This window comes from Callorhinus ursinus, unplaced genomic scaffold (assembly GCF_003265705.2).
Source record: "Callorhinus ursinus isolate GAN/ISIS: 27379988/994484 unplaced genomic scaffold, GSC_fseal_2.0 scaffold29, whole genome shotgun sequence".
Taxonomy (NCBI): domain Eukaryota; kingdom Metazoa; phylum Chordata; class Mammalia; order Carnivora; family Otariidae; genus Callorhinus; species Callorhinus ursinus.
This window is the reverse complement of record NW_027397091.1, coordinates 10,796,385-10,820,837: the sequence shown is the minus strand read 5'-3', so window position 1 is coordinate 10,820,837 and position 24,453 is coordinate 10,796,385.

Sequence of the window (24,453 nt, the reverse complement as noted above, 5' to 3'; positions counted from 1 at the left end):
TCATTAGTTTTTGGTGCAGTGTTCCATGATTCATTGTTTGTTCATAACACCCAGTGCTCCATGCAGAACGTGCCCTCCTCAATACCCATCACCAGGCTAACCCATCCCCCCACCCCCCTACCCTCTAGAACCCTCAGTTTGTTTTTCAGAGTCCATCATCTCTCATGGTTCGTCTCCCCCTCTGACATACTCCCCTTTTCTTCCTCTCCTGTTATCTTCTTCTTTTCCTTTTTTCTTAAAATATGTTGCGAAAACCTGGTGATGGGTATTGAGGAGGGCACATTCTGCATGGAGCACTGGGTGTTATGAACAAACAATGAATCATGGAACACTGCACCAAAAACTAATGATGTAATATATGGTGATTAACATAACAATAAAAAAATAAAAAAAAAAAGAAAAGATGTTCAATTTCATTGGCCATTAGCGGAATACAAATTAAAACCACAATCAGATATCACTACATACCTATCAGAATGTGTAAAATAAAAAATAGTGACACCAAATGCTGGCAAGACTGCAGAGAGATCATTAAGTAGGTCAGACTAAGAGAAAGACTGTGCATGCTCCCCAAAGAACTTTATGTGACTACGAGTGAGACCAAAGGTTGTTCCCCAATGTCTGTTCTCTCCATCTTCCATAGTAATAGAACCCTTTGGTTAGGCAAAAATCTTTGCATAATAAAACCATTTTACCCATCCTCTTTTGCAGCTAGTATGGAAGCAAAGTATAACATGGAGGAAACTTTCTTTGAAATCATCAGACTAGTAAATTTTGCCTCTTGCCTTCTTCCCCTCTCTCATTCTACTGCCTGAAATGCAGATGTAATGGCTAAAGTTCCAGGAGCTATGTTGGATCCTCAGGACCAAAGCCCCACTCCAGGTATTGTAAGAGCATTGTATGGTGGCAAATGGTAGCTACACTTGAGGTGAGCATAATGTAACTATGAGACTAGTCAAATCACTATGTTATATACCCGAAACTAATGTTACATTGTGTGTCAAATATACTTCAATTAAAAAAAAAAAAAGCTGCACTCCATTATCCAGAGATAATGTATGGTAAGCTGAAAAGAGCCAGGATCTCTGAGGACTTTGTGGAGAATAACCACCATATCATCCATGGGCTGTCTTTTTTCAAGTCATCTATGTGACAAAAAGTATAATACTTCCTTGTTCAAGTCACTATTTTCTCAGGCTCTGTTACTTCCTATTCTACCTGTATCCTAACTAATACAAAGACAAATATAGTGGCATTAGGCCATAATCTTTTTTTTAAAAAAGATTTTATTTATTTATTTGTCAGAGAGAGAGAGCACAAGCAGGGGGAGTGCAGGCAGAGGGAGAAGCAGGCTCCCCGCTGAGCAAGGAGCCCGATGTAGGACTTGATCCCAGGACCCTGGGATCATGACCCGAGACAAAGACAGATGCTTAACTGACTGAGCCACCCAGGCATCCCTGGGACATAGTCTTTATGGACTATTTTGCCCTAATTTGAGACTGTTGTGGATTATTTCTCTATATTCTTATTTTCTCTAAAGATTGTATTTATTTATTTGACAGAGAGAGACAGTGAGAGAAGGAACACAAACAGGGGGGAGCTGAAGAGGGAGAAGCAGGCTCCCTTCCTAGCAGGGAGCCCAACAAGGGGCTCGATCCCAGGACGCCAGGTTCATGACCTGAGCCGAAGGCAGACACTTAATGACTGAGCCACCCAGGTGCCCCAATTTCTCCATATTCTTAAAAAAAAAAGAAAGAAAAGAAACTCTTGGCAGTACATTATGGTCAAAGTGCTTGCAAGTTGAAGTTGCAGAATAGAATGCTCAGTAATGTAAGCTTCCTGGATTTCTGGAAATGACATGAGTCATGAGAAATGAGACAAACCCCCTTAGAAGGCAACTGGGACCCTTTGTTCTACAAGTCCCACTGACATTAGAATTACAAACTCTATTTTCAGCATCTCTGGGTTCACATTATCAGTTCCTTGAAAAGTTTATGAAGGAGCAGTTGCCAACAGCAAGCCAGAACCAGGCCCATGGGAAAATGACAAAGCGTGAATGAGAGTCAGTGCTTAGCCTTAAATATGGCTGCCCAAATTTTGCCAAAATGTGGAGGTGAAAACCCCATTCTGTATGACAGTGCCAAAGCAAATAGACTAACAAATTATATTGTGTTAGGGAAAGTTGTGAGAAATGCTAGCTTTGGGGTTATGAGCGGTTTTCATGAATTTTTTTAAAATTAAAATTGTGTCAGGGCACCTGGGTGGCTCAGTCATTCAGTGTCTGCCTTTGGCTCAGGTCATGATCCCAGGGTCCTGGGATCGAGCTCCGCATCGGGCTCCCTGCTCCTCGGGAAGTCTGCTTCTCCCTCTCCCACTCCCCCTGCTTGCGTTCTCTCTCTTGCTGTGTCTGTTTCTATCAAATTAAAAAAATAATTAAAATTGAGTCATTATCCTTTATCACTGTACACGCTTTTGTCTTGAGTAGCTTCTCATGGTTTTTTAACCCCTTTTACTAAAATCTAAAATTAACTGGTAGTGTCTTTTGTCTTAGACCAGTAAGAAATAATAAACTCTGTCATGTTTCAAATAGTTCAGCTGATGAGCAAGGCAGGAAATGGCTAGTAAAGCACATGAACAATTTTAAAATTTGGGGGAAAATTATTGAACTAAGAATTAGTTAGGAAAGACCTTTGAGTTAGAAGTGGAACAACTCTTAAAGTAGGAGTTTAATCTATAAACAGTAGCTCATTATTTGACTAAAGAAAAACTCTGAAAACAATTATTTGAGTACTTATGTTCCTCCATTTGGGTCTGTTATCTGGACTTGTGCTAGGACAATCTTAGAATTCTTTTGGAGAGCTCAAGCAATATCAGAAATCATCCAGAAATTGTTGTGTTCCTTCAGATTTCTTTGCATTCAAGTGAACCTCTATTCCCCTATCCATTGCTTTAGGAATGTTGCATGTAACATAAACCAACTCAAACTAGCTTAAGCAACAATTTTGCTGGGTGGCTCAGTCGTTAAGCGTCTGCCTTCGGCCCAGGTCATGATCCCAGGGTCCTGGGATCAAGCCCCACATCGGGCTCCCTGCTCCGCAGGAAGCCTGCTTCTCCCTCTCCCACTCCCCCTGCTTGTGTTCCCTTTCTCGCTGTGTCTCTCTCTGTCGAGTAAACAAATAAAATCTAAAAACAAACAAAAAAAAGCAACAATTTCAAAAGACTGAGGGTGGATATTTATTATAAGGATGCTGTGGGATCTCATAGCACAGAATCCAAAGGTAAGAAAGTAACCACTTCTCAGGAAGAGAATGGGAACAAGGAACTAGAAAGTCCTAAGAAACTCTACTTTGCCTATCTCTATTTTCTTCTACACATCTTATTTTACTCATATTGCTGCCAACAAGCCTCTCTCTTTAGCCCATTGGGAAATGGAATAAGATGACCACATCAGAGTTTCCATGTTTTAAGTCACAGGCCTATTTTTTATGTTACTGAAAAAAAGGCTTTGCCTTATGTTTAAGATTCAGAAATGAATTTTAAATTTTTCATCATGACACCATTAAAAGAAAGATAAATTAAATATTTATATGGTTGCACTCTGGAAAACAGTATGGAGATTCCTCAGAAAGTTGAAAATAGAGCTACCTTATGACCTAGCAATTGCACTACTGGGTATTTACCCCAAAGATACAAATGTAGTGATCTGAAGGGACACCTGCACCCTAATGTTAAAGCAGCAATGTCCACAACAGCCAAACTATGGAAAGAGCCCAGATGTCCATTGACAGATGAATGGATCAAGAAGATCTGGTGTAGGGGCACCTGGGTGGCTCAGTCATTAAGCGTCTGCCTTCGGCTCAGGTCATGATCCCAGGGTCCTGGGATCGAGCTCCGCATTGGGCTCCCTGCTTGGGGGGAACCCTGCTTCTCCCTCTCCCACTCCCCCTGCTTGTGTTCCCTCTCTCACTGTGTCTCTCTCTGCCAAATAAAAAAAAAAAAGATTAAAAAAAAAGATGTGGTGTGTATATATATATATATATACAATAAAATATGTGTGTGTGTGTATGTATATATATACACACACACACACAATAGAATACTACTCAGCTATCAAAAAAAAAAGATCTTCATTTGCAACGATGTGGATGGAACTAGAGGGTATTATGCTAAGCAAAATAAGTCAATCAGAGAACACAGTTATCATATGATCTCACTCATATGTGGATTTTAAGAAACGAAACAGAGGATCATAGGGGAAGGGAGGGAAAAATAAAACAAGACAAAATCATAGAGGAAGAAAAACCACAAGAGACTCTTAATCATAGGAAACAAACTGAGGGTTGCTGGAGGGGAGGGAGGTGAGGAGATGTGGTAACTGGGTGATGGACATTAAGGAAGGCACATGATGTTATGAGCACTGGGTATTATATAAGGCTGATGAATCACTGACCTCTACCTCTGAAACCAATAATACATTATATGTTAATTAATTGAATTTAAATAAATATATAAAAACATTTATATGATTGCATACAGTGCAATATTAAAAACAGCTTAATAAATTTAGTTTTGAATATTATATACCAACAAATACAGTTTAAAAAACAATTCTCAGGGCACCTGGGTGGCTCAGTTGGTTGGGCGACTGCCTTCGGCTCGGGTCATGATCCTGGAGTCCCTGGATCGAGTCCCGCATCGGGCTCCCTGCTCGGCGGGGAGTCTGCTTCTCCCTCTGACCCTCCCCCCATCTCATGTGCTTTCTCTCTCATTCTCTCTTTCTCTCAAATAAATAAATAAAATCTTTAACAAAATAAAAAACAATTTTTACACTATTATTTTATTATTTATATAATAACCTAAAATATATTCAAAGCATTTGAAACAACTAAACAACAAAGATCCTTAATGTCTACAAAGAGAGAAATAAAATATTAAATTGACAGTATATTAATGTTGGTAACAGAAGAAATTTATCTCTTCTAGGTGATCAAAGACTTCCATGTTCAAAATCTTGGAAAATGTATTCACTTGGAAACTTATTTAACCTCTGTCTTGATGGCAAGCAACAAAGTTCCTAATGGATAGTTAACATTCTTTTTCTTTTTTTTTAAAGATTTTATTTATTTATTTATTTATTTGAGAGAGAGAGAGCACACATGAGCAGAGGGGAGAGAGAGAAGAGGGGGAGAGGGAGAGGCAGAGAATCCCACGCAGACCCCACGCAGAGTGCAGAATCTGTTGCTGGCTTGATCTCATGACCCTCTGACCATGACCCAAGCTGAAACCAAGAGTTAGTCACCCAACCTACTGAGTCACCCAGGCACCCCTGGATATTTAACATTCTTAAAGGAGGAACTCTTACCTTTGATATTATTTCTTCCCTGAGCTAGGAGAAACTTTGACATCCCTTTTCAGCAATGTACATACGTATGCTGTGTATGGTAGACTATCTGTAAGTATGCACGAGACACTGGTCACAGAGATTGTCTCTGGGGAATAGGGGAAACTGGAGACTTACTTTTCCCTAGATAGCTTTTTATAAGGCTTTGTTTTACTGTACGCCACTTTAAAATTTCTTTAAATAGTCTAATCTCTAATAAGGAGACATGTAATGATTCTGAACCTGGACCCTTTTACTATACAGGAAGGACATCACTGAGACGATGGTAGAACTGTGAATTTCCTGATTTTGATGGTTTAATTTTTGTTATAAAAAACTGTCTTTATTTGAGGGAAATGAACACTAAATGATTTAATAGTGAGGAGGCATCATATTGACAGCTTGCTCTCATATGATTTAGGGACAAATAGATACCTTTGTACTGTCTTAGGACTTTTCTGTAAATCTGAAATTGTTTCCGATAAAAAACTTTTTAATCCCCTTTTTTAATAGTCTAAACTTGACATTTCCAGAGAAACAATATGACTGGCCAAAGTTAAGGCCCAGCTTTTGTCCCCTGCTCATCCAACAGCTACAGTCAATGGGAGCCGGGAGACAGTTTTCTCAACAGTTTCTAAAACAGAAATTGGAGAAATAAGCCAATAGATGTCCACTGCCCCAACAATGGTTTTACACTGTTGGATTTTTTTGGTAACCCATCAGTATTTATGAATTAATCTTGTCAGTTCTCTAGCTCTCTTCCTCCTTGGGAAGAGGGGAGGGGCAGTGGACTAGACATATGAAAGGCAATAAGAGTCTGTGACTAGCCTCAAAGTAGAATCCAATATGGAACTCCAGGTGGTAGACACACTGTAATGGCCTCTGCTCTCCTGATGAAAATCCCATCCATGACTGGAGACAATGCTCTATCATGGTGCATTATCATAATCTTTGCCTAGACAAGACCAACCTTGGCAATGGATCATTTTAGAGTACTACAAGAATGAGAAAGTCACAAATGTTTATCAGCTCATAGTTCTTAGGTATCCATCGGTTGAGCTTTACTCTGCCACCCCATTTCCCCTCAAATTTTCTTTGAGAGTTCCTTTCCCATCTCCCTAGGAACTTCAGAAACCACTGCACAGCAAGGATTTTCCTGCTCTTGGCTTTTACACGAAATTTTCAGGAAATCATGATCCTCCCTCATTGTGTTTCATCACTATTCAAATACATTTAAAATTATTTGACATAATCAAGTGTGGCCGTTTAACATGCCACAAAAAAATTTCCTTTACAAAATTGAAAGTTCCACAAATATTCTAAAGTGTCTCCTTCCCCGAAATGCTCATTAACCGTAGAAGTTTTTCAGATAGTCTCTGGTATCTCTGTATGTTCTTTTCATTTGCAGAGGGACAGGCAAGGAAGGAAAGGCAATGGGCACTTTTGTGCCATTCTCACATCCAAGTCTTTATCTTCCACAGGTCACTGAATTAGGAGTCCTGGTCACCCTATTTCTGGCCCTCCATCTTTTGGGCACATGGCAGGGAACTTTCTCATGGCTTTTGAAGTTTTTTGTGGCAAGAGAGATGTGCATCACTCCCAGATGGAAATGTAAAGAACTAACATAGAATTTATTACGTTCTCCTCCCCCTTCCCAGCATCACCCTGGTAGCCAGATCAACAGCCATTGCTCATGTAGCGTGTGTAAAAAATAAACCCTGCTTTAAGTCACTGAGACCAAAGTTGTTTGTTTCTGCAAATAACCTAGCCCAAACTGCCAATAGAGATACCTCATTCCCCCAACCTCTGCCATTCTGAGCTCAGTTTTCTTCCTCATCCTTGTCTTCTGTATGTATCTACAAGGAAAGCCTCTCTCTCCTCTGAGAACCTGATTAATATTTAAAATGCATATTATTTATTATTGTTTATGTGAATGAATTTTTTACGATGACCTACTTGTGAGATATCTCCCACTATCACATCATATTACAACCCTCCTATTGAGACAACAACTTGGTAGACCCATCCAACTGATTCTTTTTCCCCCTCTTTCTTTCTTTTTCTTTTCTTTTCTTTCTTTCCTCTTTCTTTCTTTCTTTTCTTTTCTTTTCTTTCTTTCTTTCTTTCTTTCTTTCTTTCTTTCCTTTCTTTTTTCTCTTTCTTTCTTTCTTTTTTTTCTTTCTCTCTCTCTCTTTCCTTCCTTCCTTTTTTCCTTCCTTCCTTCCTTCCTTCCTTCCTTCCTTCCTTCCTTCCTCCCTTCTTTCTCTTTCTCTCTTTCTTTAAAGCAGAAAAGCATGGGTACTTAGCAAAAACCTAATGAAAACGAAGAGAAAGATGTTCCTCTTTGTTGCCTTTTGATTAAACCTCACTAAAGTTTTGTTCTGTCTACCATCAATAATGCAACTCGGGAAAACAAAACTTGGAAAAGTAGAGGCAACTTGAAAAAATCCCAAACTCCTGAGCTATTGTATGGCAATGAGACAGCTTCCATGATCTGCTCTGTGTGCAGACCTTCTTGTCCTAAGCCCAGGCTGATTGTTAGGAGTGATTACTGAATGTGTAGGTCAGGACATGCTGGGATATAACATTACAGGTTGAAACTACAAGAGCTTTTGATTTTTAAAATAACTTAAAGAGATGAGACAAACAGATGAACACGTGATTTCTATGACTTTGGTCTTCTGAAACTAAATGTCATGTTTCCAATTAATTGTGATAGTTGGCTTTTGTATTCTTTATATGTATTTGGGAACTCCAAAAATAACCTCACTAAGCAACACTGACACATATTTTAAATAACCAAGGTGGCCAAAAAACAAAATGACAGGCTATGGCACCATGCCATTGGAGCATGTCTTGGAAGTCTGTATCAGGACTTACGCCATAGCACAGATACATCTCTATGTTTGGCAAAGAGAAACGAATGGACAGGGTACAAAGGAAGGATGATGAAAAATGAAACAGCCTACCAGCTGTTGATCCTAAAAATGGAACTGGAGATGGGGAGAGGGAGATGGCCACTGAATCTTAGGGTGAGCATAAAGTAAGAGACAGCTTTACCAGCCACCTTTTATATCAGTCCAGGTCCCAGCAGGAAAAAGAATTCATCTCAGATGGTTCAAATGAGGAGGCTATCGTGCAGGGACTGCTCAACAGGGAAAAATCAAGGAGTGGGAAAGCACTCAGGGAAAATCAACAGTGGGGAGTGGTCACTTCTCTGTTCTGGAAGGTCATGGAGAGGAAATGCAGTCACAGGAGCTCAGCAGAGATGGAACCAGAGCAGGGACTTCCTGGTGACACTGCTGGTATGGAGGCAAGCCTCCTTCTAATATTTGTGGAACCTAGGCAGTCAGATGCAGGTAAATGTTTAACAATCAGCTGCTTGACAACAAAAAAATAGCCCTGATTTGTAGTGCTTGCTGATTTCTCTGGTATAAATACTCCCACCATAACAATTTCAAGCTACCACCTTAATGTCACTGAACACAGAGTCAAGAATGCAATTCGTTAGGGAGATCTGGTATGAGCTGACTCTGGCATACCACTGGACTGGAGCAAGAGTGCAAATGGAGACCCATGGACCATGTGTTTAAATATATAAATGTTACAAAGCAAGATTACACGCTGTGTGTGTTCTGTTCTCCTACCTTGATAATCATAGTTAATATGGTGCATCACCCAGATCCCTTAGAGTAGACAGAATTCTCTTGAGAAACAGAACCAATAGGGGGTGTGTGTGTGTACAGAAATTTATTTTAAGGAATTTGTTCATGTGATTATGGAGATTGGCAAGTTCAAAATCTGTAGGGTGGGCTGTCAGGCTAGAGACCCAGAGAAGAGCCAGTGTTGCAATTCAAGTCTGAAGGCTGTTTGCTGGCAGAATTCCCTCTTGCTCAGGGAATCAGTCTATTTTGTTCTTTTGAGGACTTCAACTAATTGGTTGAAGCCCACCCTCGAGCTTATGGGAGACACTCTACTTTACTCAAAGCTCACTGATTAAAATGCTAAACTCATCCTAAAACACTCTCACAGAAACATCCAGAAGAATGCTTGAACAAATGTCTGGGCACCATGGCCATTCGCCATCACATCCCTCCTTAAGATGAAGGCACTTGCTCCTCAGCAGCTGGTAGGTTGAGGTGCTGACAGCTCACAGCTGAGCCCGTCTCCAGGCACTGCTCTCTCCTAAAGGGAGCTGCCTTGTCTAAGGTCACACCTTGCCCTCCCCGCCCAGAGCATGTCAGGGCATAAAGACCAGCTTCCTTTGCCTCAAGTTGGGATAATAGTAAAGGGCCACCCCTGATGCTGAGCTCTCCATGGGATCCGCTGAGGTGTTTGTTGCGACTCCCTCACCCCAGTCCCACTTCTCTTTCTGCCAACTCTGCTTCCCCTACAGGTGTCCCCTGATGGTACCCTCAAGAAGCCTGCACACAGATCTCCATTTCAGAGTCTGTTTCACCTGACATAGGGGTCAGCAAATAATGTGCAGGCCAAATGGAACCCACTGCCACACTGCCTATTTTTGTAAGTTAAGTTTTGCTGGAACACAGCTAGACCTATTCGTGTATATGGTCCATGGCGGCTTTCACCCACTCAGCTGAAAGTCAAGAAGTTGTAACAGGAACTGTCTGGCCCACAATGCCTCAAATAACTATCTGGCTCTTAATAAAGAAGTTTGCAAACCCCTGCCCCCAAACAACAAATATAGTTTTATCACCACAAAATGGAAAAATATGCAAATATTCAATATGCAAATGTATGCAAATGTACAGTCTATGTATATATGAATATTTCAGCTTATGTAAATATATACTTGAAAGTAAACAAAATATTAAAGACAACTAAATTAAACTATTATTTCATATGATTGATCTGGTGCTAAGGCCAGCAAGATTTAGATGAGTAATAAAATAAAGACATAATAAATTTATCCCATAATAATCTGTTCACATATTCCACAAAATTAATTTTTGTCTCAATTTTAGTAAAATCACTATTCTGTAAGGCAGATTTCACATAATTTATGTTTTATAAATAGTAATGATTGAAGGATTAAAAATAAAATATAATTGTACTTGCAGTGTTCAATATTAATTAATTAATTTATTTTTCCTTTTAATTTTATTTTATTATGTTATGCTAGTCACCATACAATACATCACTAGTTTTTGATGTGGTGATCCATGATCCATTGTTTTCATATAACACCCAGTGCTCCATGCGGTGCGTGCGTTCCTTAATAGAAGTGTTCAATATTTAAATAAATTTTCATAAAACTTGCAAAGTAAATGTAAATTTTAAATTATCTTTCATATTTTGCTTCAAGAGCTTTTTGTTCTAGAATATTCACAATTTATTCAATTTTTAAAAATAAACAAATTATTAATTTCTAATTTAAATCAAACTACATGAAAGTCAAGTTTATATTTACTTCTTAAAATTTAACAAAACATTTAAAAATATTTAAAAAAATATAGATCTATTCACAGCTTTAGTATCTGATGTCCATCCGGTTGCCAAATGTAAAGAATTGGTATCGTGCTGAGTTCAAGTGACATCTAGACTGCATATACACAACATATAATAAATATTCCTTAGCCACCACGCAAAACTATTGTAAATACCATACTTAAAATAGTGAGTACTTTTAGAGCAAGAACTGAAGCATCCAAAGAGGAACAAGAAAATGGATACTGAGCACTATTAGAAATCAATACTCCATTCTTCAAAAACCAATGGCATCCCTGCAGAGGGGAAGGGTTTAACAAGTTAATTCACAGGTCTTTTAACTAAACTCTGCCACTGAATTCTTCCACACTCCACGATTGTTGGCACTATTGGTGGTGCTCTATCTCAAGTGACAGAGATGCCCCTGTGTCCTTTACTGTATATGTATCTTTTGCGTGTGTCTATGATATGCAATGCTTTCTAGAGTATCAGGTGCAAGGCTAGCCACTACTGCTTGGGTTTAAGAGCTGTACTCCCAGTGGCTCCCATTGAAAAAACCTGACAAGAAGCAGCTGCAAGTAGCTCTGGTCAGCAAGGGTCAGACTTCCAGGCACAGAGAAGGGAAGAGAAGGGTGAAGAATGGATGGGAGCAGGGGGAATAGCCTTACCGAATAGCCTTACACCCATTTAGCTTACAGAACTAGTCTGTAGGCCAATGGAAATTGCCGTATATGTCATCTCTGGAACAGGTGTTGAAGGTCACTGACATCCTATTTCATGCTCCCAGAGTAACCTGCCTCTCACCAAGAGAGCTGAGCATTTAGGTTATGTGCCATTTCAATTCACTCTTTTTTTTTTTTACTTTTATTTGTATTTATTTATGCACAATTTACTCCTGGGCCATAAGTTTTTGTTACTTCAGTTTCTTCTGGGATATCTTTTACTTCTGTGCAACCTCCTCTTCTGGTTTAGGAAGGTCCTTACTGCTCTTCTTCAGTAAGGATCATCTCCATGTGGCAGGGAGAGTTGTGTGGGTTATGAAGACCATGAGCTCTGAAAGTTCTACTCCGCATCTTGGAGGCTTTGTTCACCTGGATGTGCTCCATGACTAGAGAATCTAGATATAAACACTTAAGTTCAGCATGACTCTGCATTTTTAAGCACGTGCAGTAAAAATTCAGCACGCTTTTTGGGCCACCAACCTTGTGTCCAGTCCCATTGTTGTCCTGGGTACATCTACTGACTCCACTGCTGTCACAACAGAATGTCGCACATTGCTTCTGCAAAGTGACATCCTTCAGGCACTTGGGGGCTTTTTGGGTGTGCATACCCTTGATGGCCTTGGCAGTTTCACGTATGTTCTGAAAGTGAACATGAAGATTTGAACCTCTTGATTTGCATGATTTTGTAGGGTTTTCTGGGTCAGGTGAATAGCAAACCATTTTCAGAGATCACCTCAGGCCGCTATGGGAAGAGTCACTTCAATTCAGTCTTAATCAAAGACTTAGATTTGTACGTATGGCAGAGCCATGCAAAGGCAAACCAAAGCCCTCACCCTGAGGTTGAAGGTCAAATGGTTTTCATTCCTCTTTCTTTCACCATAATAATAAAATCATAAATTGCAACCTTTGGAATATGAAAATAAAAACCTTTTCATGGACACAAGAGTATGTTGACATAAGAAAAAGTAGTGACCTGGTTCAATCTCAAAGACTTCCCAGATTAGTCTGGAAATTTCTCAAGTCTTTTTTTTTTATGTTATGTTAATCACCATACAATACATCATTAGTTTTTGATGTAGTGTTCCATGATTCATTGTTTGCGTATAACACCCAGTGCTCCATGCAGAATGTGCCCTCTTTAATACCCATCACCAAGCTAACCCATTCTCAAGTCTTTTTTTAGAAGTGTGCCTCACCCAACCTAAAACTTTTTATCTACCTTATATATGTAGGGGGCAAGGAAAAGAATATTACTTCACTAGTCCATTATCAAACAAACATTCTTTTATACTCAAATGGTGTTCATCCTCTGAAGGGGAAAAGAAAATTAATATTTATTGTCTACCAAGGGATTCATGAAAATAATTTTTTTTGAGTGTCTACAAAATATTTCCTGGGAGAGAGAAATGAAGTCAATCAGCCAGGCTGGCAGGTCATATAGACTCAGGCAAAACCATTGTTTGGTGTTGGTTGGCAATATGCTGGCTAATAAGCAATTGGTGAGAGTCAGGCATCAACGAGAAATAAGCTGAAACATATAGCATTAAGCTTTTCTCTGGAGAGCAGAGACTACTTTTAATACTTTATCAGAAATGAGATAAGCAGAAAGATGCAGCAATGAGCCACCATGCAACTCAGGAAACAGAAAGAAAGTCACTGTCAAGTTGCTTTTCCTGCAGTTGAGGTCCTTGAGGTTTCTTGGTGTCCTCACATAAATCCAACTTTACTTGAGTTAGCTTGGGGAGATTTCTGTTCCTTCTCATTGGTTTCTGTGACTGTCAAATAGTGTCCGTTCTTGGGGCACCTGGGTGGCTCAGTTGGTTAAGCGACTGCCTTCAGCTCAGGTCATGATCTCAGGGTCCTGGAATCGAGCCCCTCATCGGGCTCCCTGCTCGGCAGGAACCTGCTTCTCCCTCTGACCCTCCCCCTGCTTGTGTTCCCTCTCTCGCTGTCTCTCTCTCTGTGTCAGTTAAATAAATAAATAAAATCTTAAAAAAAATAGTGTCAGCTCTTAATAACTTTGCTGGTAATTCTACCCATGACATGGATGTGGGTTTATTGAAAATGCTACATTTTCAGGAAAAAAAATTGTATAAGTCATTCTAGAACCAGATAAAGCTTTCCATTTAACTACATTCTCAGTCACTTTCCTTGGGTTCTGTACAACTAATCTAATTTCCTATAGTTTTCAAATGCTAAAATAATAGTGAATAAAGCTGAAGAGTTAAATACCTACCTGTTTCTTTTAGCCATTCTGACTGGCGTAAGGTGGCATCTCATTGTGGTTTTGATTTGTATTTCCCTGATGACAAGTGATGGTGAGCATTTTTTCATGTGTCTGGGAAACAAACTGAGGGTTGCTGGAGGGGAAGTGGGTGGGGGGATGGGGCAACTGGGTGATGGGCATTAAGGAGGGCACGGGATGTGATGAGCACTGGGTGTTATATGCAACTGATGAATTATTGAACACTACATCTAGGCACATTTGTTGGCTAATTGAATTTAAATAAAAAAAATACCTACCTGCTTCCACTTTAGGGCTGTTAAAATAGTACTACTAAAAACATTTCTGTTGTGTCTCTGGTAGACATACACAACCATTTCTGCTCAGTTCATACCAAGAGAGGACATGCTGGGTCCCTGGAGATACATACTTTTAGCTACATCCCTCAGAACAATAGAAAGTGATGAAACCAGTCCCTTTAATAGACAGAAAACAGATTGTTAACTTCATAAAATCTTGTTGGATTTTTTTAAAATTTTATTTATTTATTTGACACAGTGAGAGAGAGAGCAGCAGAGGGAGAGGGAGAAGCAGATTCCCTGCTGAGCTGGGAGCCCAATTCGGGACTCGATCCCAGGACCCCTGGGATCATGACCTGAGCCAAAGGCAGATGCTTATCAGACTGAGCCACACTTTTGTCAGACTCTTGAGAGAGGCATATGATTACCTGAGGACGGGACTTAGGCTGAGGCAGAAAAGATATAAATTTTTGATTTTTAACCTGTAAAACAAATTCACCAGAAGAAGAGGCTCAGTAACTCCAGAACTGAGCTCTGCTTGGGACAACCTACGTCTCATCATGATACATCATGACATCCAAATTCACTATAAATATGTCCTGTTATATTTACTTTTTCTGCTTGGAAAATTTAGAGCTGGGTGGTTAGCTCCTCATGTCCCTTTCATTGTTTGATTCAGCATTATGCTTTGCTCCGGAGAGCAGAGAATACTTTTCATAATTTATACCCTTCTGAGCTTTCGGGGTCGAAGATCATAAACTAGGAGCTGGCAACAGAACACTAGAAATCCTGTTTTTATTAGGACTGTTGTGGAGTTCTGGAGAATTTGTGCTTACTGTTGGGTTGTATTTTTGCACTGCGTTATATTTTAACATCCAAAGGTGCCTTAGGCAGGATAAATCATTCACCGAATATCTCTAGAGACACCAACATTTTTTTCATCTGAATGTTTTTCTTCTGTATAGCATTCATTCTGCCCTAAAAGACATAGAGAAGCTGCCCAGGAGAGCACAGGCCACTGATTTTTAAGAACTCTGAAAAACAAGTAGAGTAATCATTTTTCTTCCCATTCCACCAGGGGGAAACCTGAGACTCAAAGAAATTATGTAACTCTTCCCAGGTCACAGGAATAGTTTATAGCAGAAATGGAATTAGAAATTAGGATACCTTTCTCTGTGCACCAAACAACCATGAAATGCCCCCAAATGGCATTCCAGCATGCTAGGTCCAGATTATCTCACCAAGCTATGTCACCGGGTATAGCCCTTTTGCCTAAATCAGCTATATGTATTCCACAGTATTTATTAAGTTTTAACCATGTGCAAAGTACTGAGACCTATTTAAATAATTGGTGAATATGGATCAAACTGGCCATGTTCCTAGACACAGTGATATTCTCTGTTTCCCACTGGCCTGCTTCACATGGGTTATAGTTATCTGTTTGGATAAGATGGAGTCCTCTCTTATAAATCAGCAGCATTTCCCTCAACAGTGTTTTATTTTTTTAATTATTATTTTTTATAATTTATTTATTTGACAGAGAGAGAGATAGAGAGAGCAGGAACACAAGCAGGGGGAGTGGGAGAGGGAGAAGCAGGCTTCCCGCGAAGCAGGGAGCCTGATGTGGGGCTCGATCCCAGGACCCTGGGACCATGACCCGAGCCGAAGGCAGACGCTCAACAACTGAGCCACCCAGGCGCCCCTCTCAACAGTGTTTTAGACAAATGTTCCTTGAAAGCCCTTTAGGTAAGTTACCGTTGAAAGTCCTCTGGTAATCGTACGTTTGAGACACATTCTCAGCAAGTGCTGCTCAGTGCGTCCTTCGTCCCACCCTTTCTGTTCCTTTTCTTGACTACCAGTTAAAACAGTGCCTGACACAGGGCCACCTTTTACGATGTGCACACTAGAATCCCATTATGTTTGACAAGATGCTCACACTTCCAGAGGAAAGATAGAGCCAAGACCGGCCAAGGGAAGAGCCACCGACATCGGCCATCTCAGACGGACAGTGGAATGGTGAGCAGAACCACCCAAACCACTTAAGTTGTATTGTCCTTTTGTATAAGCTAAGAGTCCCTGTGATACCACCCCCACAAGCCACCTTTAGTTTTTCTGTCTTCACTATTCTAGTCAGATGTCTTCGTTAAACATTCCTCAGCTGTAAGTATCAGAGGCCAAACAAGAGAATAAACCTGATGAACAGTCATTGGTTCCCTTCCCAGCATGCACTTCCCTCCTGCCTCCTTGTCAATAGTTCCGGGTTTCTACATGGGGATCTGTATGGATCTGGGGGCTGTGACTCCAGCTCTACTCTAGGGGTGGGACATGTGACCTGGACTCATCCAATCAACACAAGCCATCTCACTTCCTACCCCCAACCTCCCTCCCATCACAGTGATTGACATAGAGATGGACATGTGATCTATGTCAGTCTAATAAGCTTGACTCATGGGACTGGACTGGGAACTCTGAATCTCTTTCCTTTTGGATGAAAGAAAGCAGATGGCTCTGAAGGCTGTGGCAACCATTTTGACCTCATCAAAGAGAAGGAATGAAAAAAGCCAGGTCCTTGGGGATATATATCACTGACCCACTTGATTAAGTCTCACTTGAAAACAGATTGCTCTGTCTTTTTCAGTAATATAACCCAAGAAAATCTCTCTCTCACCCGTCCCACCTACCCCGCACCCCTGTCTTTCCTCACCATCTTTCTCTGTCTCTCCCTCGCCTGTCCTCTCTCCCTGCTCCTGCCCCTCATTTTTGTTCTCTTCTCTCCCTTCCGGTTTCCTTTTCCTCTCCAGACCATGTTTACTGACCATATAGCCAAATATCGTTCTCCAAAATTACCAATAGTTTCTAGATTCACCTCAGTTCAAGCGAACAGGCCCGATTGAATTAGAATGTCTTGCACCCACATCACATTTCTGGACATCGGGAATTTGATTGGTTCGATCCTCAGCAGCCCTGAGAGAAGAGTAAGATGGTGGCAGATTCAAGAAGGAGATACAAGTCCCACCATTGACCCACCACAGCAGTTACACGGAGGGAAGCTGGACAAAACTCAGACCAAATTTGTATCCTAATAAACTGGCTGAGTCAAGGACCCCAAGATCAAAATGAAGTGAAGGTGATGACATTTTTTTTTAAGTGGAAGATCGGTTGTCAGCAGATAAATTTTCCAATTACCTGGTTTTTCTTCAACAAAAATCAGATGAAATCTTTCTTCCTTTTGAAGAAGCGTATGCGGTGCAAGATTTCATCAAGTAAACCAAAGGCAATTCCTAGAAGCCTTTTGAAAAGAAAATACTAAAATTCCTATGACCACAAGAGATGAAAGATGAGTGGCAGAAAGCAAATGGTAAAGAAGAAATAAAGAGCAGCATTCATATTTAGGGACTTCTGTTCAGATGAATTGCTTAAAATGATTACCCATTGATTTAGGAAAGATCTGGTTTTTAAAGTTATAATTCTTTCACAAATAAAGTGCTTTGAATTTCCTTAAATCTGGCACACACAAAAACCTCTGGTTCAAGATTGCATTATGATTATCCCCTTGTGGTGGCAGACACAGTTCAGAAATGTTCTGTGCTTAGCTGAGCTCATTGTTCCTGTTCAGAAATATTTCTGATTCTTATTCAAGTTTTTTGGGGACAGGAGAGTTTTGCACGTCAGAAAATTTAATTCGGCTTTGTTTTCAAAAGATATTCTTAACGAGCAGATTTTTTCCCCCATACATTTTGAAAGATATTTTATATCAGTGAGGATTCTGTCAAGTTGACAGAAACTCAACCCAATCTAGTTCAAGCACAAAAGAGAATTTATTCATGGATCTGAGAAGTCTAAGCTTGGGTATGCTTAAGCATAAAATTATATTTTAAGTCACCAATAGATATTAACGGCCAACAAGATTTTAGGTGTTCTAATAAATGTGCAGCCATGTTCATAACAACACTACTCACAACAGCCAAAAGGAGGAAACAGGTCAAAGATGTTTTAACAGATGAATGGATAAACAAATTGTCCTTTATGTATACAATGGAATATTATTTAACCATAAAAAAACTGAAGTACTGATACGTACCACAACATGCATGAACCTCAAAAACATTACGCTAAATGAAATAAACCAGATACAAAAGGACAAATATTGACTGAATTCATTTATATGAAATATCCACAATAGGCTAATTTACAAAGACAGAGCCTAGATTGCCAAAGGCTGGGAAAAGGAAAAGATTGGGAGTAATTGCTTAATGGGTATGGGGTTTCTTTTTGGGGTGATGAAACATTTTGAACTAGATAGAGATGGTGGTTGCACTACATAGTCAAAGTACTAAATGCCACTGAATTATTCATTTTAAAATGGTTAGTTTTGGGGTGCCTGGTTGGCTCAGTCGGTTAAGCATCTGCCTTCAGCTCAGACCATGATCCCAGGGCTCTGGGATGGAGCCCAAAGTTGGGCCCCCTGCTCGGTGGGAAGCCTGCTTCTCCCTCTCCCTCTGCCCTTCCTCCCTGCTTGTGCTCTTTCTCTCTCTTAAATAAATAAATAAATTAATTAATTAATTAATTAATTAAATAAAATCTTAAAAAAATAAAATAAAATGGTTAGTTTTATGCTATGTGAATCTCACTTCAATAAAAATGAAGAGTAAAGGAAAATAATTTTTAAAAAAGATTTTAAGTGTTCTGCCCTTAAGAAGTAGATTAAGAAATAGATTAATAAGTTCTGGGAATCTAATGTACAGTATGGCGATTAGAGTTAATAATTTTGTATTATATACTTGAAGGTTCCTAAGAGAGTAGATATTAAGTGTTCTCACCACAGAGGAGAAATAAATGGTCATTATCTGAAGAGATAGAGGTATTAGCCAGGAGGTGTTAGCTAATGCTATGTTGTAATCATTTTGCAATGTGTAAGTGTATCAAACCAACACATTGTACCCCTTAACTTTGCAATGTTATATGTCAGTTATATCTCAATAAAGCTATAAAAATAAAATAAAAAATTTTAAAGTTTTTACTGCATTTGCTTATTTTCTTTCTATTATCTACTTACCTGCCTAGTATGTGTGTATGTTTATATATATATATGTATATATACATTCACATAATTATTTCATTTTATTTTAAGGAGGTCTGCAACTCTGATATTCTACAAATAATGGTAGAAATTAGGGTAGAGGAGCAAGTAGGTCTGAGGACATCCATAAAGCAATGGCAGCATCTGGTTAAGTGAACCCTAGATGCTGTGGTTTTGGGTAAGAGTAGTGGAAGGTGGGGGGAGGGAGAAGATTGCGGTGAGAGAGGAAGTTCCTGGCCATCTGCAACAACTTTGCAAGTGATGGGTCACTGCCAAGATGAGTGCTGGGGACCACCAGCACAGGAAACGGAGGATGTGATGGCTCCAGTCCAGCTCCCTAAGTAAAGGGACCTGCTAATCAAGCCATCAGCCCCATCTGCCCACATTTCTGATTCTTCTTTGGATTGTGTTTGCTGTCCTTTGCTTTTGAAGATGACACCACCAGTAATGCACCCCAGCTGGGAGAACAGGTGTCACTGATAAGACCAGCAGGACCCAGCGGTCTTCCCACGCTAGGACCATCTGGCGATTCCTCTTTGTTTTGAGGCTCTGGTTGCCACTCACAGTCTTGCGTTAGGTGCGGTTAGTTTGTAGACTGTGGACTGGCTTATTAAGAGGCATCTTATTTCTTGTCCTCCCATGTGTGAGAACCTCTCTAAGCCGCAGTAAATACTTTTTCACCCAACATATTTCTGTGGGACTCTCAGTTGTCGTGTGGGAATATATTCCAGCTTCATTCACACTAATGCTGCTTATATAATTGATTCTATAAATGCACACATGCTTTCAGCTGTCTTTAAAGCAAGACAGCATGTTTAGAGGTCCTTTATCCCTTTATCTGCAGAACCTATCGAAAAGGACATTGTTTTTTTTTTGGACAGTTATCTTTAAATACAAACAACTGTGTAGAGAATAAAATGAAGAGCTTAACTACACTGGTTCAATGTCAGAGTGGTTATCACAGCTTTTATGCTTGTAAATATACATTGATGGCTTGAGTTTAAACCACTTCGGCCAATGACAATTCAACCATGTCCTGAACACGGGCAAATCATACAGAGAGATTGGAGTTTACCAAGCATCAGAAAGGTGTAACTTTCTTCATGTTGACTCCCTCAGAAGGAGGCTGTGAGAGGACTCTGAGTGCCAGTAGTCTATATGGGACGAGATCCCAGGAAACACTGATGGGGAAGTAGGGAGAGGACACAGGGAAGGGAAGGAAGCCAATAAAGGGCAAATTGGTTGATAGGGAAAGGTACTGTGGACAGCTAAGCTTAATTCTACTGGAGTCCTTTTGGAGACAGCACAGAACAATCACTTTAGAGAGAGCCCCCCACCCCAGGCCTGAGGGAGCTGGGGTATTCATATACTAGTTCTTGCTTGAGGGCCACTCAGGGACCTATCGGACTGCCAGTAGAGTGGGGCAGAGCCTGGTCTAGCTAAGAGGACTTCTGGCTGCTGGAATTTAGGTGCTAGAAATGCTTGAGGGAATATGATGGTTTCTGCTACCTATGAGGTAGGCCAGGTTTATAGTTTTATCATTTCCTACTTGGGAAATAAGTTTAGAGACATTCAGTGACTTTCCTGAGTTCACGTGGTGTTCCAGCCTTCTTCTAACTACAAAGTCTTTTATTGAAAACCCAACTCAAACTGGCACAAGCAAAATAGAGACTATATTAACTCATATAATGAAAAAGCTCAGGGGTAGGTCTTCAGGTTCAGCTGGCTCCAGAAACTCAAATCATGACATTAGCACCAGACTCTGGCCATTCTCTTCTGTGTATATTTATTCATTAAATATTTATCTCCAGAAACTAAACCAAATAAGTAGTTGAGAGGACACCTTCTAAACAAGACAACTCCACTGGGAAAGTAAATTGCCTGTGGACAAAGTATAAGGACATTTAAAATAATTAAATACTAGTAAGTAAATAATAATAGCATAAGAAGAGTGTATATATGTCTACAAGTTGGGGAACTTTGACAAGCTCAGAAATTGGAGTGAATCTACAAAAAAAGCAGCCAATTTTGAAAAAAAAAATGTGTTTTATTTCCTACCCAAGTTTCATCTGAGATCTTACAACTCTAGTGCCCTCTCTGGTATTTTGGTGATGGCTCAGCAATTCAAAGTCTCATTCATGGGATTTTAAGTGGTGCCTGTGTATGTGGGTGGTGTGTCATACCCTCTATCTTGGATTGTGGTTACCCACATTCAGTGGACCCTGTGGCTATTTCAGTGTGCTTCCACCATACATTCTTTTTTATCCATCCCAGACAGTATGGTCCTTACCCTGTCCCAAGACACTAATGTCAGAATCCACAAAATAGAGCCTAAGCTAATAAAACTCAGCGGGTAACTGGAGGGTATTTATTGGTGGTGAGTCTAATAGAGACAGGCTAGAGAGGCAGGTCCTGGGAAACCCATGAGCATTAGAACAAGTTGTCAAGTTAGTTCTTGGGAAAATGGGAGGAGATGCCATCAGGGCATCAGGAAATAGGGAACCCAGGAGGATAAGCAAAACAAGAATGAGATGAAGGAGTGTCCTGCAGGTTGGGTTCCCTGAGAGCAACTCTGAGACTCTGAGATGGAATTTGGTTTGCAGAATGTTTGTTGGGGAGTGTTCTTGGGATCCATGCCTGAGGAAAGTAGGAGAAAGAAGCAGGAGTGGACAGAGGGGAAAGTTCAGCAGCAGTGTGGGGCTAACAGACTCCATCAATTCATGAGAAGGTCAGAAGCCAGAATGGGTCTTCAGAGTTGTTCTGAGTCAAGCTGAGATGGCCAGGCCTTTGACTTCCAGCATTGATTATTCATTGGATGGGAGCGGCCCCTGGAAGGAGGTAGTCTTGGATGAGTTAGCTTCCTGCAGCCAAGGCAATCCTTGAGGCATGAATGACTCAAAAATATATCTTCTGAAATTCAGATCTCTGCATGCAACTGCCAACTTGACATCTCTTTCCCATCTCAAAACAAGTTAAGAGATGGAGAGCCAGGAATGGTAATACAGAGCAAGATGATGATGGTGGCTGCAGAAAAGTCACAGAAGACAGAGGTCAGGGTAACAAAGTTTGTGTCCCTCCTTTCATAGTTTCCCAAAGGTTTATCATTATCCTAGAAATGGCTCTGTGAGAATGGACCCCAGATCTTTGAACACTCCTGTGATCTCTACTCTTCCATCCACCATCCCCCTCATTGATGTACTCCTCACATTTCACAGTTTGTGAATATTTTCTCCTTTTGCTTTGAAAGTTGATCTTCTTCTTTTATTACTAGTTCAGTGTTTACAAAAAGACTTTTAGGAATTAATATAAGACCAATGCAATTTAAATATCCCAGAGCCAAAAGACTTTGGAAGAAAGGTCCCAGGCCTTCAAAGCATAGATGGCAGCCAACAGCTTCAGCCATTGAGATTTTCTTGGGCAGGGAAACCTTGGAATACAAGAATGAGGCTTCCTCCCTGTCTCCCTCTTTTGCCTGCAAGTTGTTCCGTAGGTCAAATACTGAAATGGAGGAGACTTCAAATTTGATCCCCAAGACTATGATTTATCTCCAAAAATTTAGAGGAAGAAAAAACAAAGAGAAAAACTTCAGAAGAATGAAACTGTACATTTGTGGTGTTGGAAAGAGTATGGGATTGGAAGCCAAGCGATTTGGGTTTCTGGTCCTGATTCTGCCGCTGAAAGTTGCTGTGTGACCTTGAACAAAACACTGATGTTTTCTTGGCCTGTTCCATAAAAAGAAGGGGTCTGGGAATGGTTATCTGTAACCTCCCCCACTTCTTTTTATTTTCTTTTTCAACTTGTAAAGCACTTTTATTCTTGGTTCTCTTTCATCCTGTTAAGTTTACTCAGTGGACCTGGGTTGTTTCCTGTTCCTGGATGAAAATTCTTGTCAGCCAGAATGAATTTTTTGATAACTTGTAAGTAATATAGTTTCTCAGTCCAACTTTTCTTTTAATGCAAAGATTCTATTATTTCCATAACTGTGAGCAACAATAGCACACACTGCAGAACTAAGTTGAAGTCAGCAATGTGCTTCCATATCTTATAATTCAGTTGGGCCTCACAAATGTTAACAGCTATGAGGTAGGCTGGGCAGATAGTAATAGTTTTCCCACTTTGCTACTTGAAAAGAAATTTGGAGACATTTAGTTACATACTGTAACAATGTTCTTTTGGTTGCAAGTTCTTCCTGAAAAACCAGTTCAAACTGGCTCAGTCAAAAATAAGAGCTTATTGGCTCATGTGATTGCAAAGCCCAAATGTAGGTCTTCAGGTTCAGCTGGATCCAGGAGCTCAAACTATAACATTAGCATCTTCTTTCTTCTCCATAATCTGGTCATTCTTTTATGTGTACATTTTCATTAAATTAAAAAGTATTTCTTGTATGTGTTAATCATTGAAGGCACCGGGAGTAGAATGAACAAAACATTGTATTTAGAACAGTGACTAGCACACAGCTATGTTTGATAAATATCCATGGAATTTACATTCTTACATTCATGGAAATAGTCATAGAACTTACATTCTACCAAAAGAAGAGGGCATAAACAAATAAATAATGTGTATTATGTCAGATGGTGATAAAGGACTATGAAGATAACCAAATCAGGAAAAGGTAAGATTAAGAGAGTTGTGGTCTGGGGCTCCTGGGTGGCTCAGTCGTTAAAACGTCTGCCTTTGGTTCAGGTCATGATCCCAGGCTCCTGGGATCAAGCCCCACATCAGACTCTTTGCTCAGCAGGAAGCCTGCTTCTCCCTCTCCTGCTCCCCCTGCTTGTGTTCCCTCTCTTGCTGTCTCTCTCTCTGTCAAATAAATAAATAAAATCTTTAAAAAAAGAGAGAGAGAGAGTTGTGGTCAGAAAGAAGTCTATGATAAAGTAATTTAAAGACATTTTTAGTATGGAAATTTCAAACACACAAAAGGAGAGAAAATAGAATTTTCCATTTCCCAATTTCACCCATTTTGTTTCACCTGTTAACATTTTTCTCATCATGTTTCACCTACTTCCCTTCTATCTTCACACACATCACACACATGTGCACACACACACACACACACACACAATCATATTCACACATAACAAGCCAAACCAAGACATCATACCATTCTATCTATAGGGTACACAGTTATGACAGAGGAGAACATTTTTAGTATAATCTGCAATACCATTATTGCACCTGACAGAATTAATAATAAAATATTTAGTGTCAGCGAATGCCCAGTGATAAGGCGATATATGAAGGAGGTGAGGGAGCAAATCATCAGGTATCTAGGGAAAGAACTTGGCAAACAGAGAGCT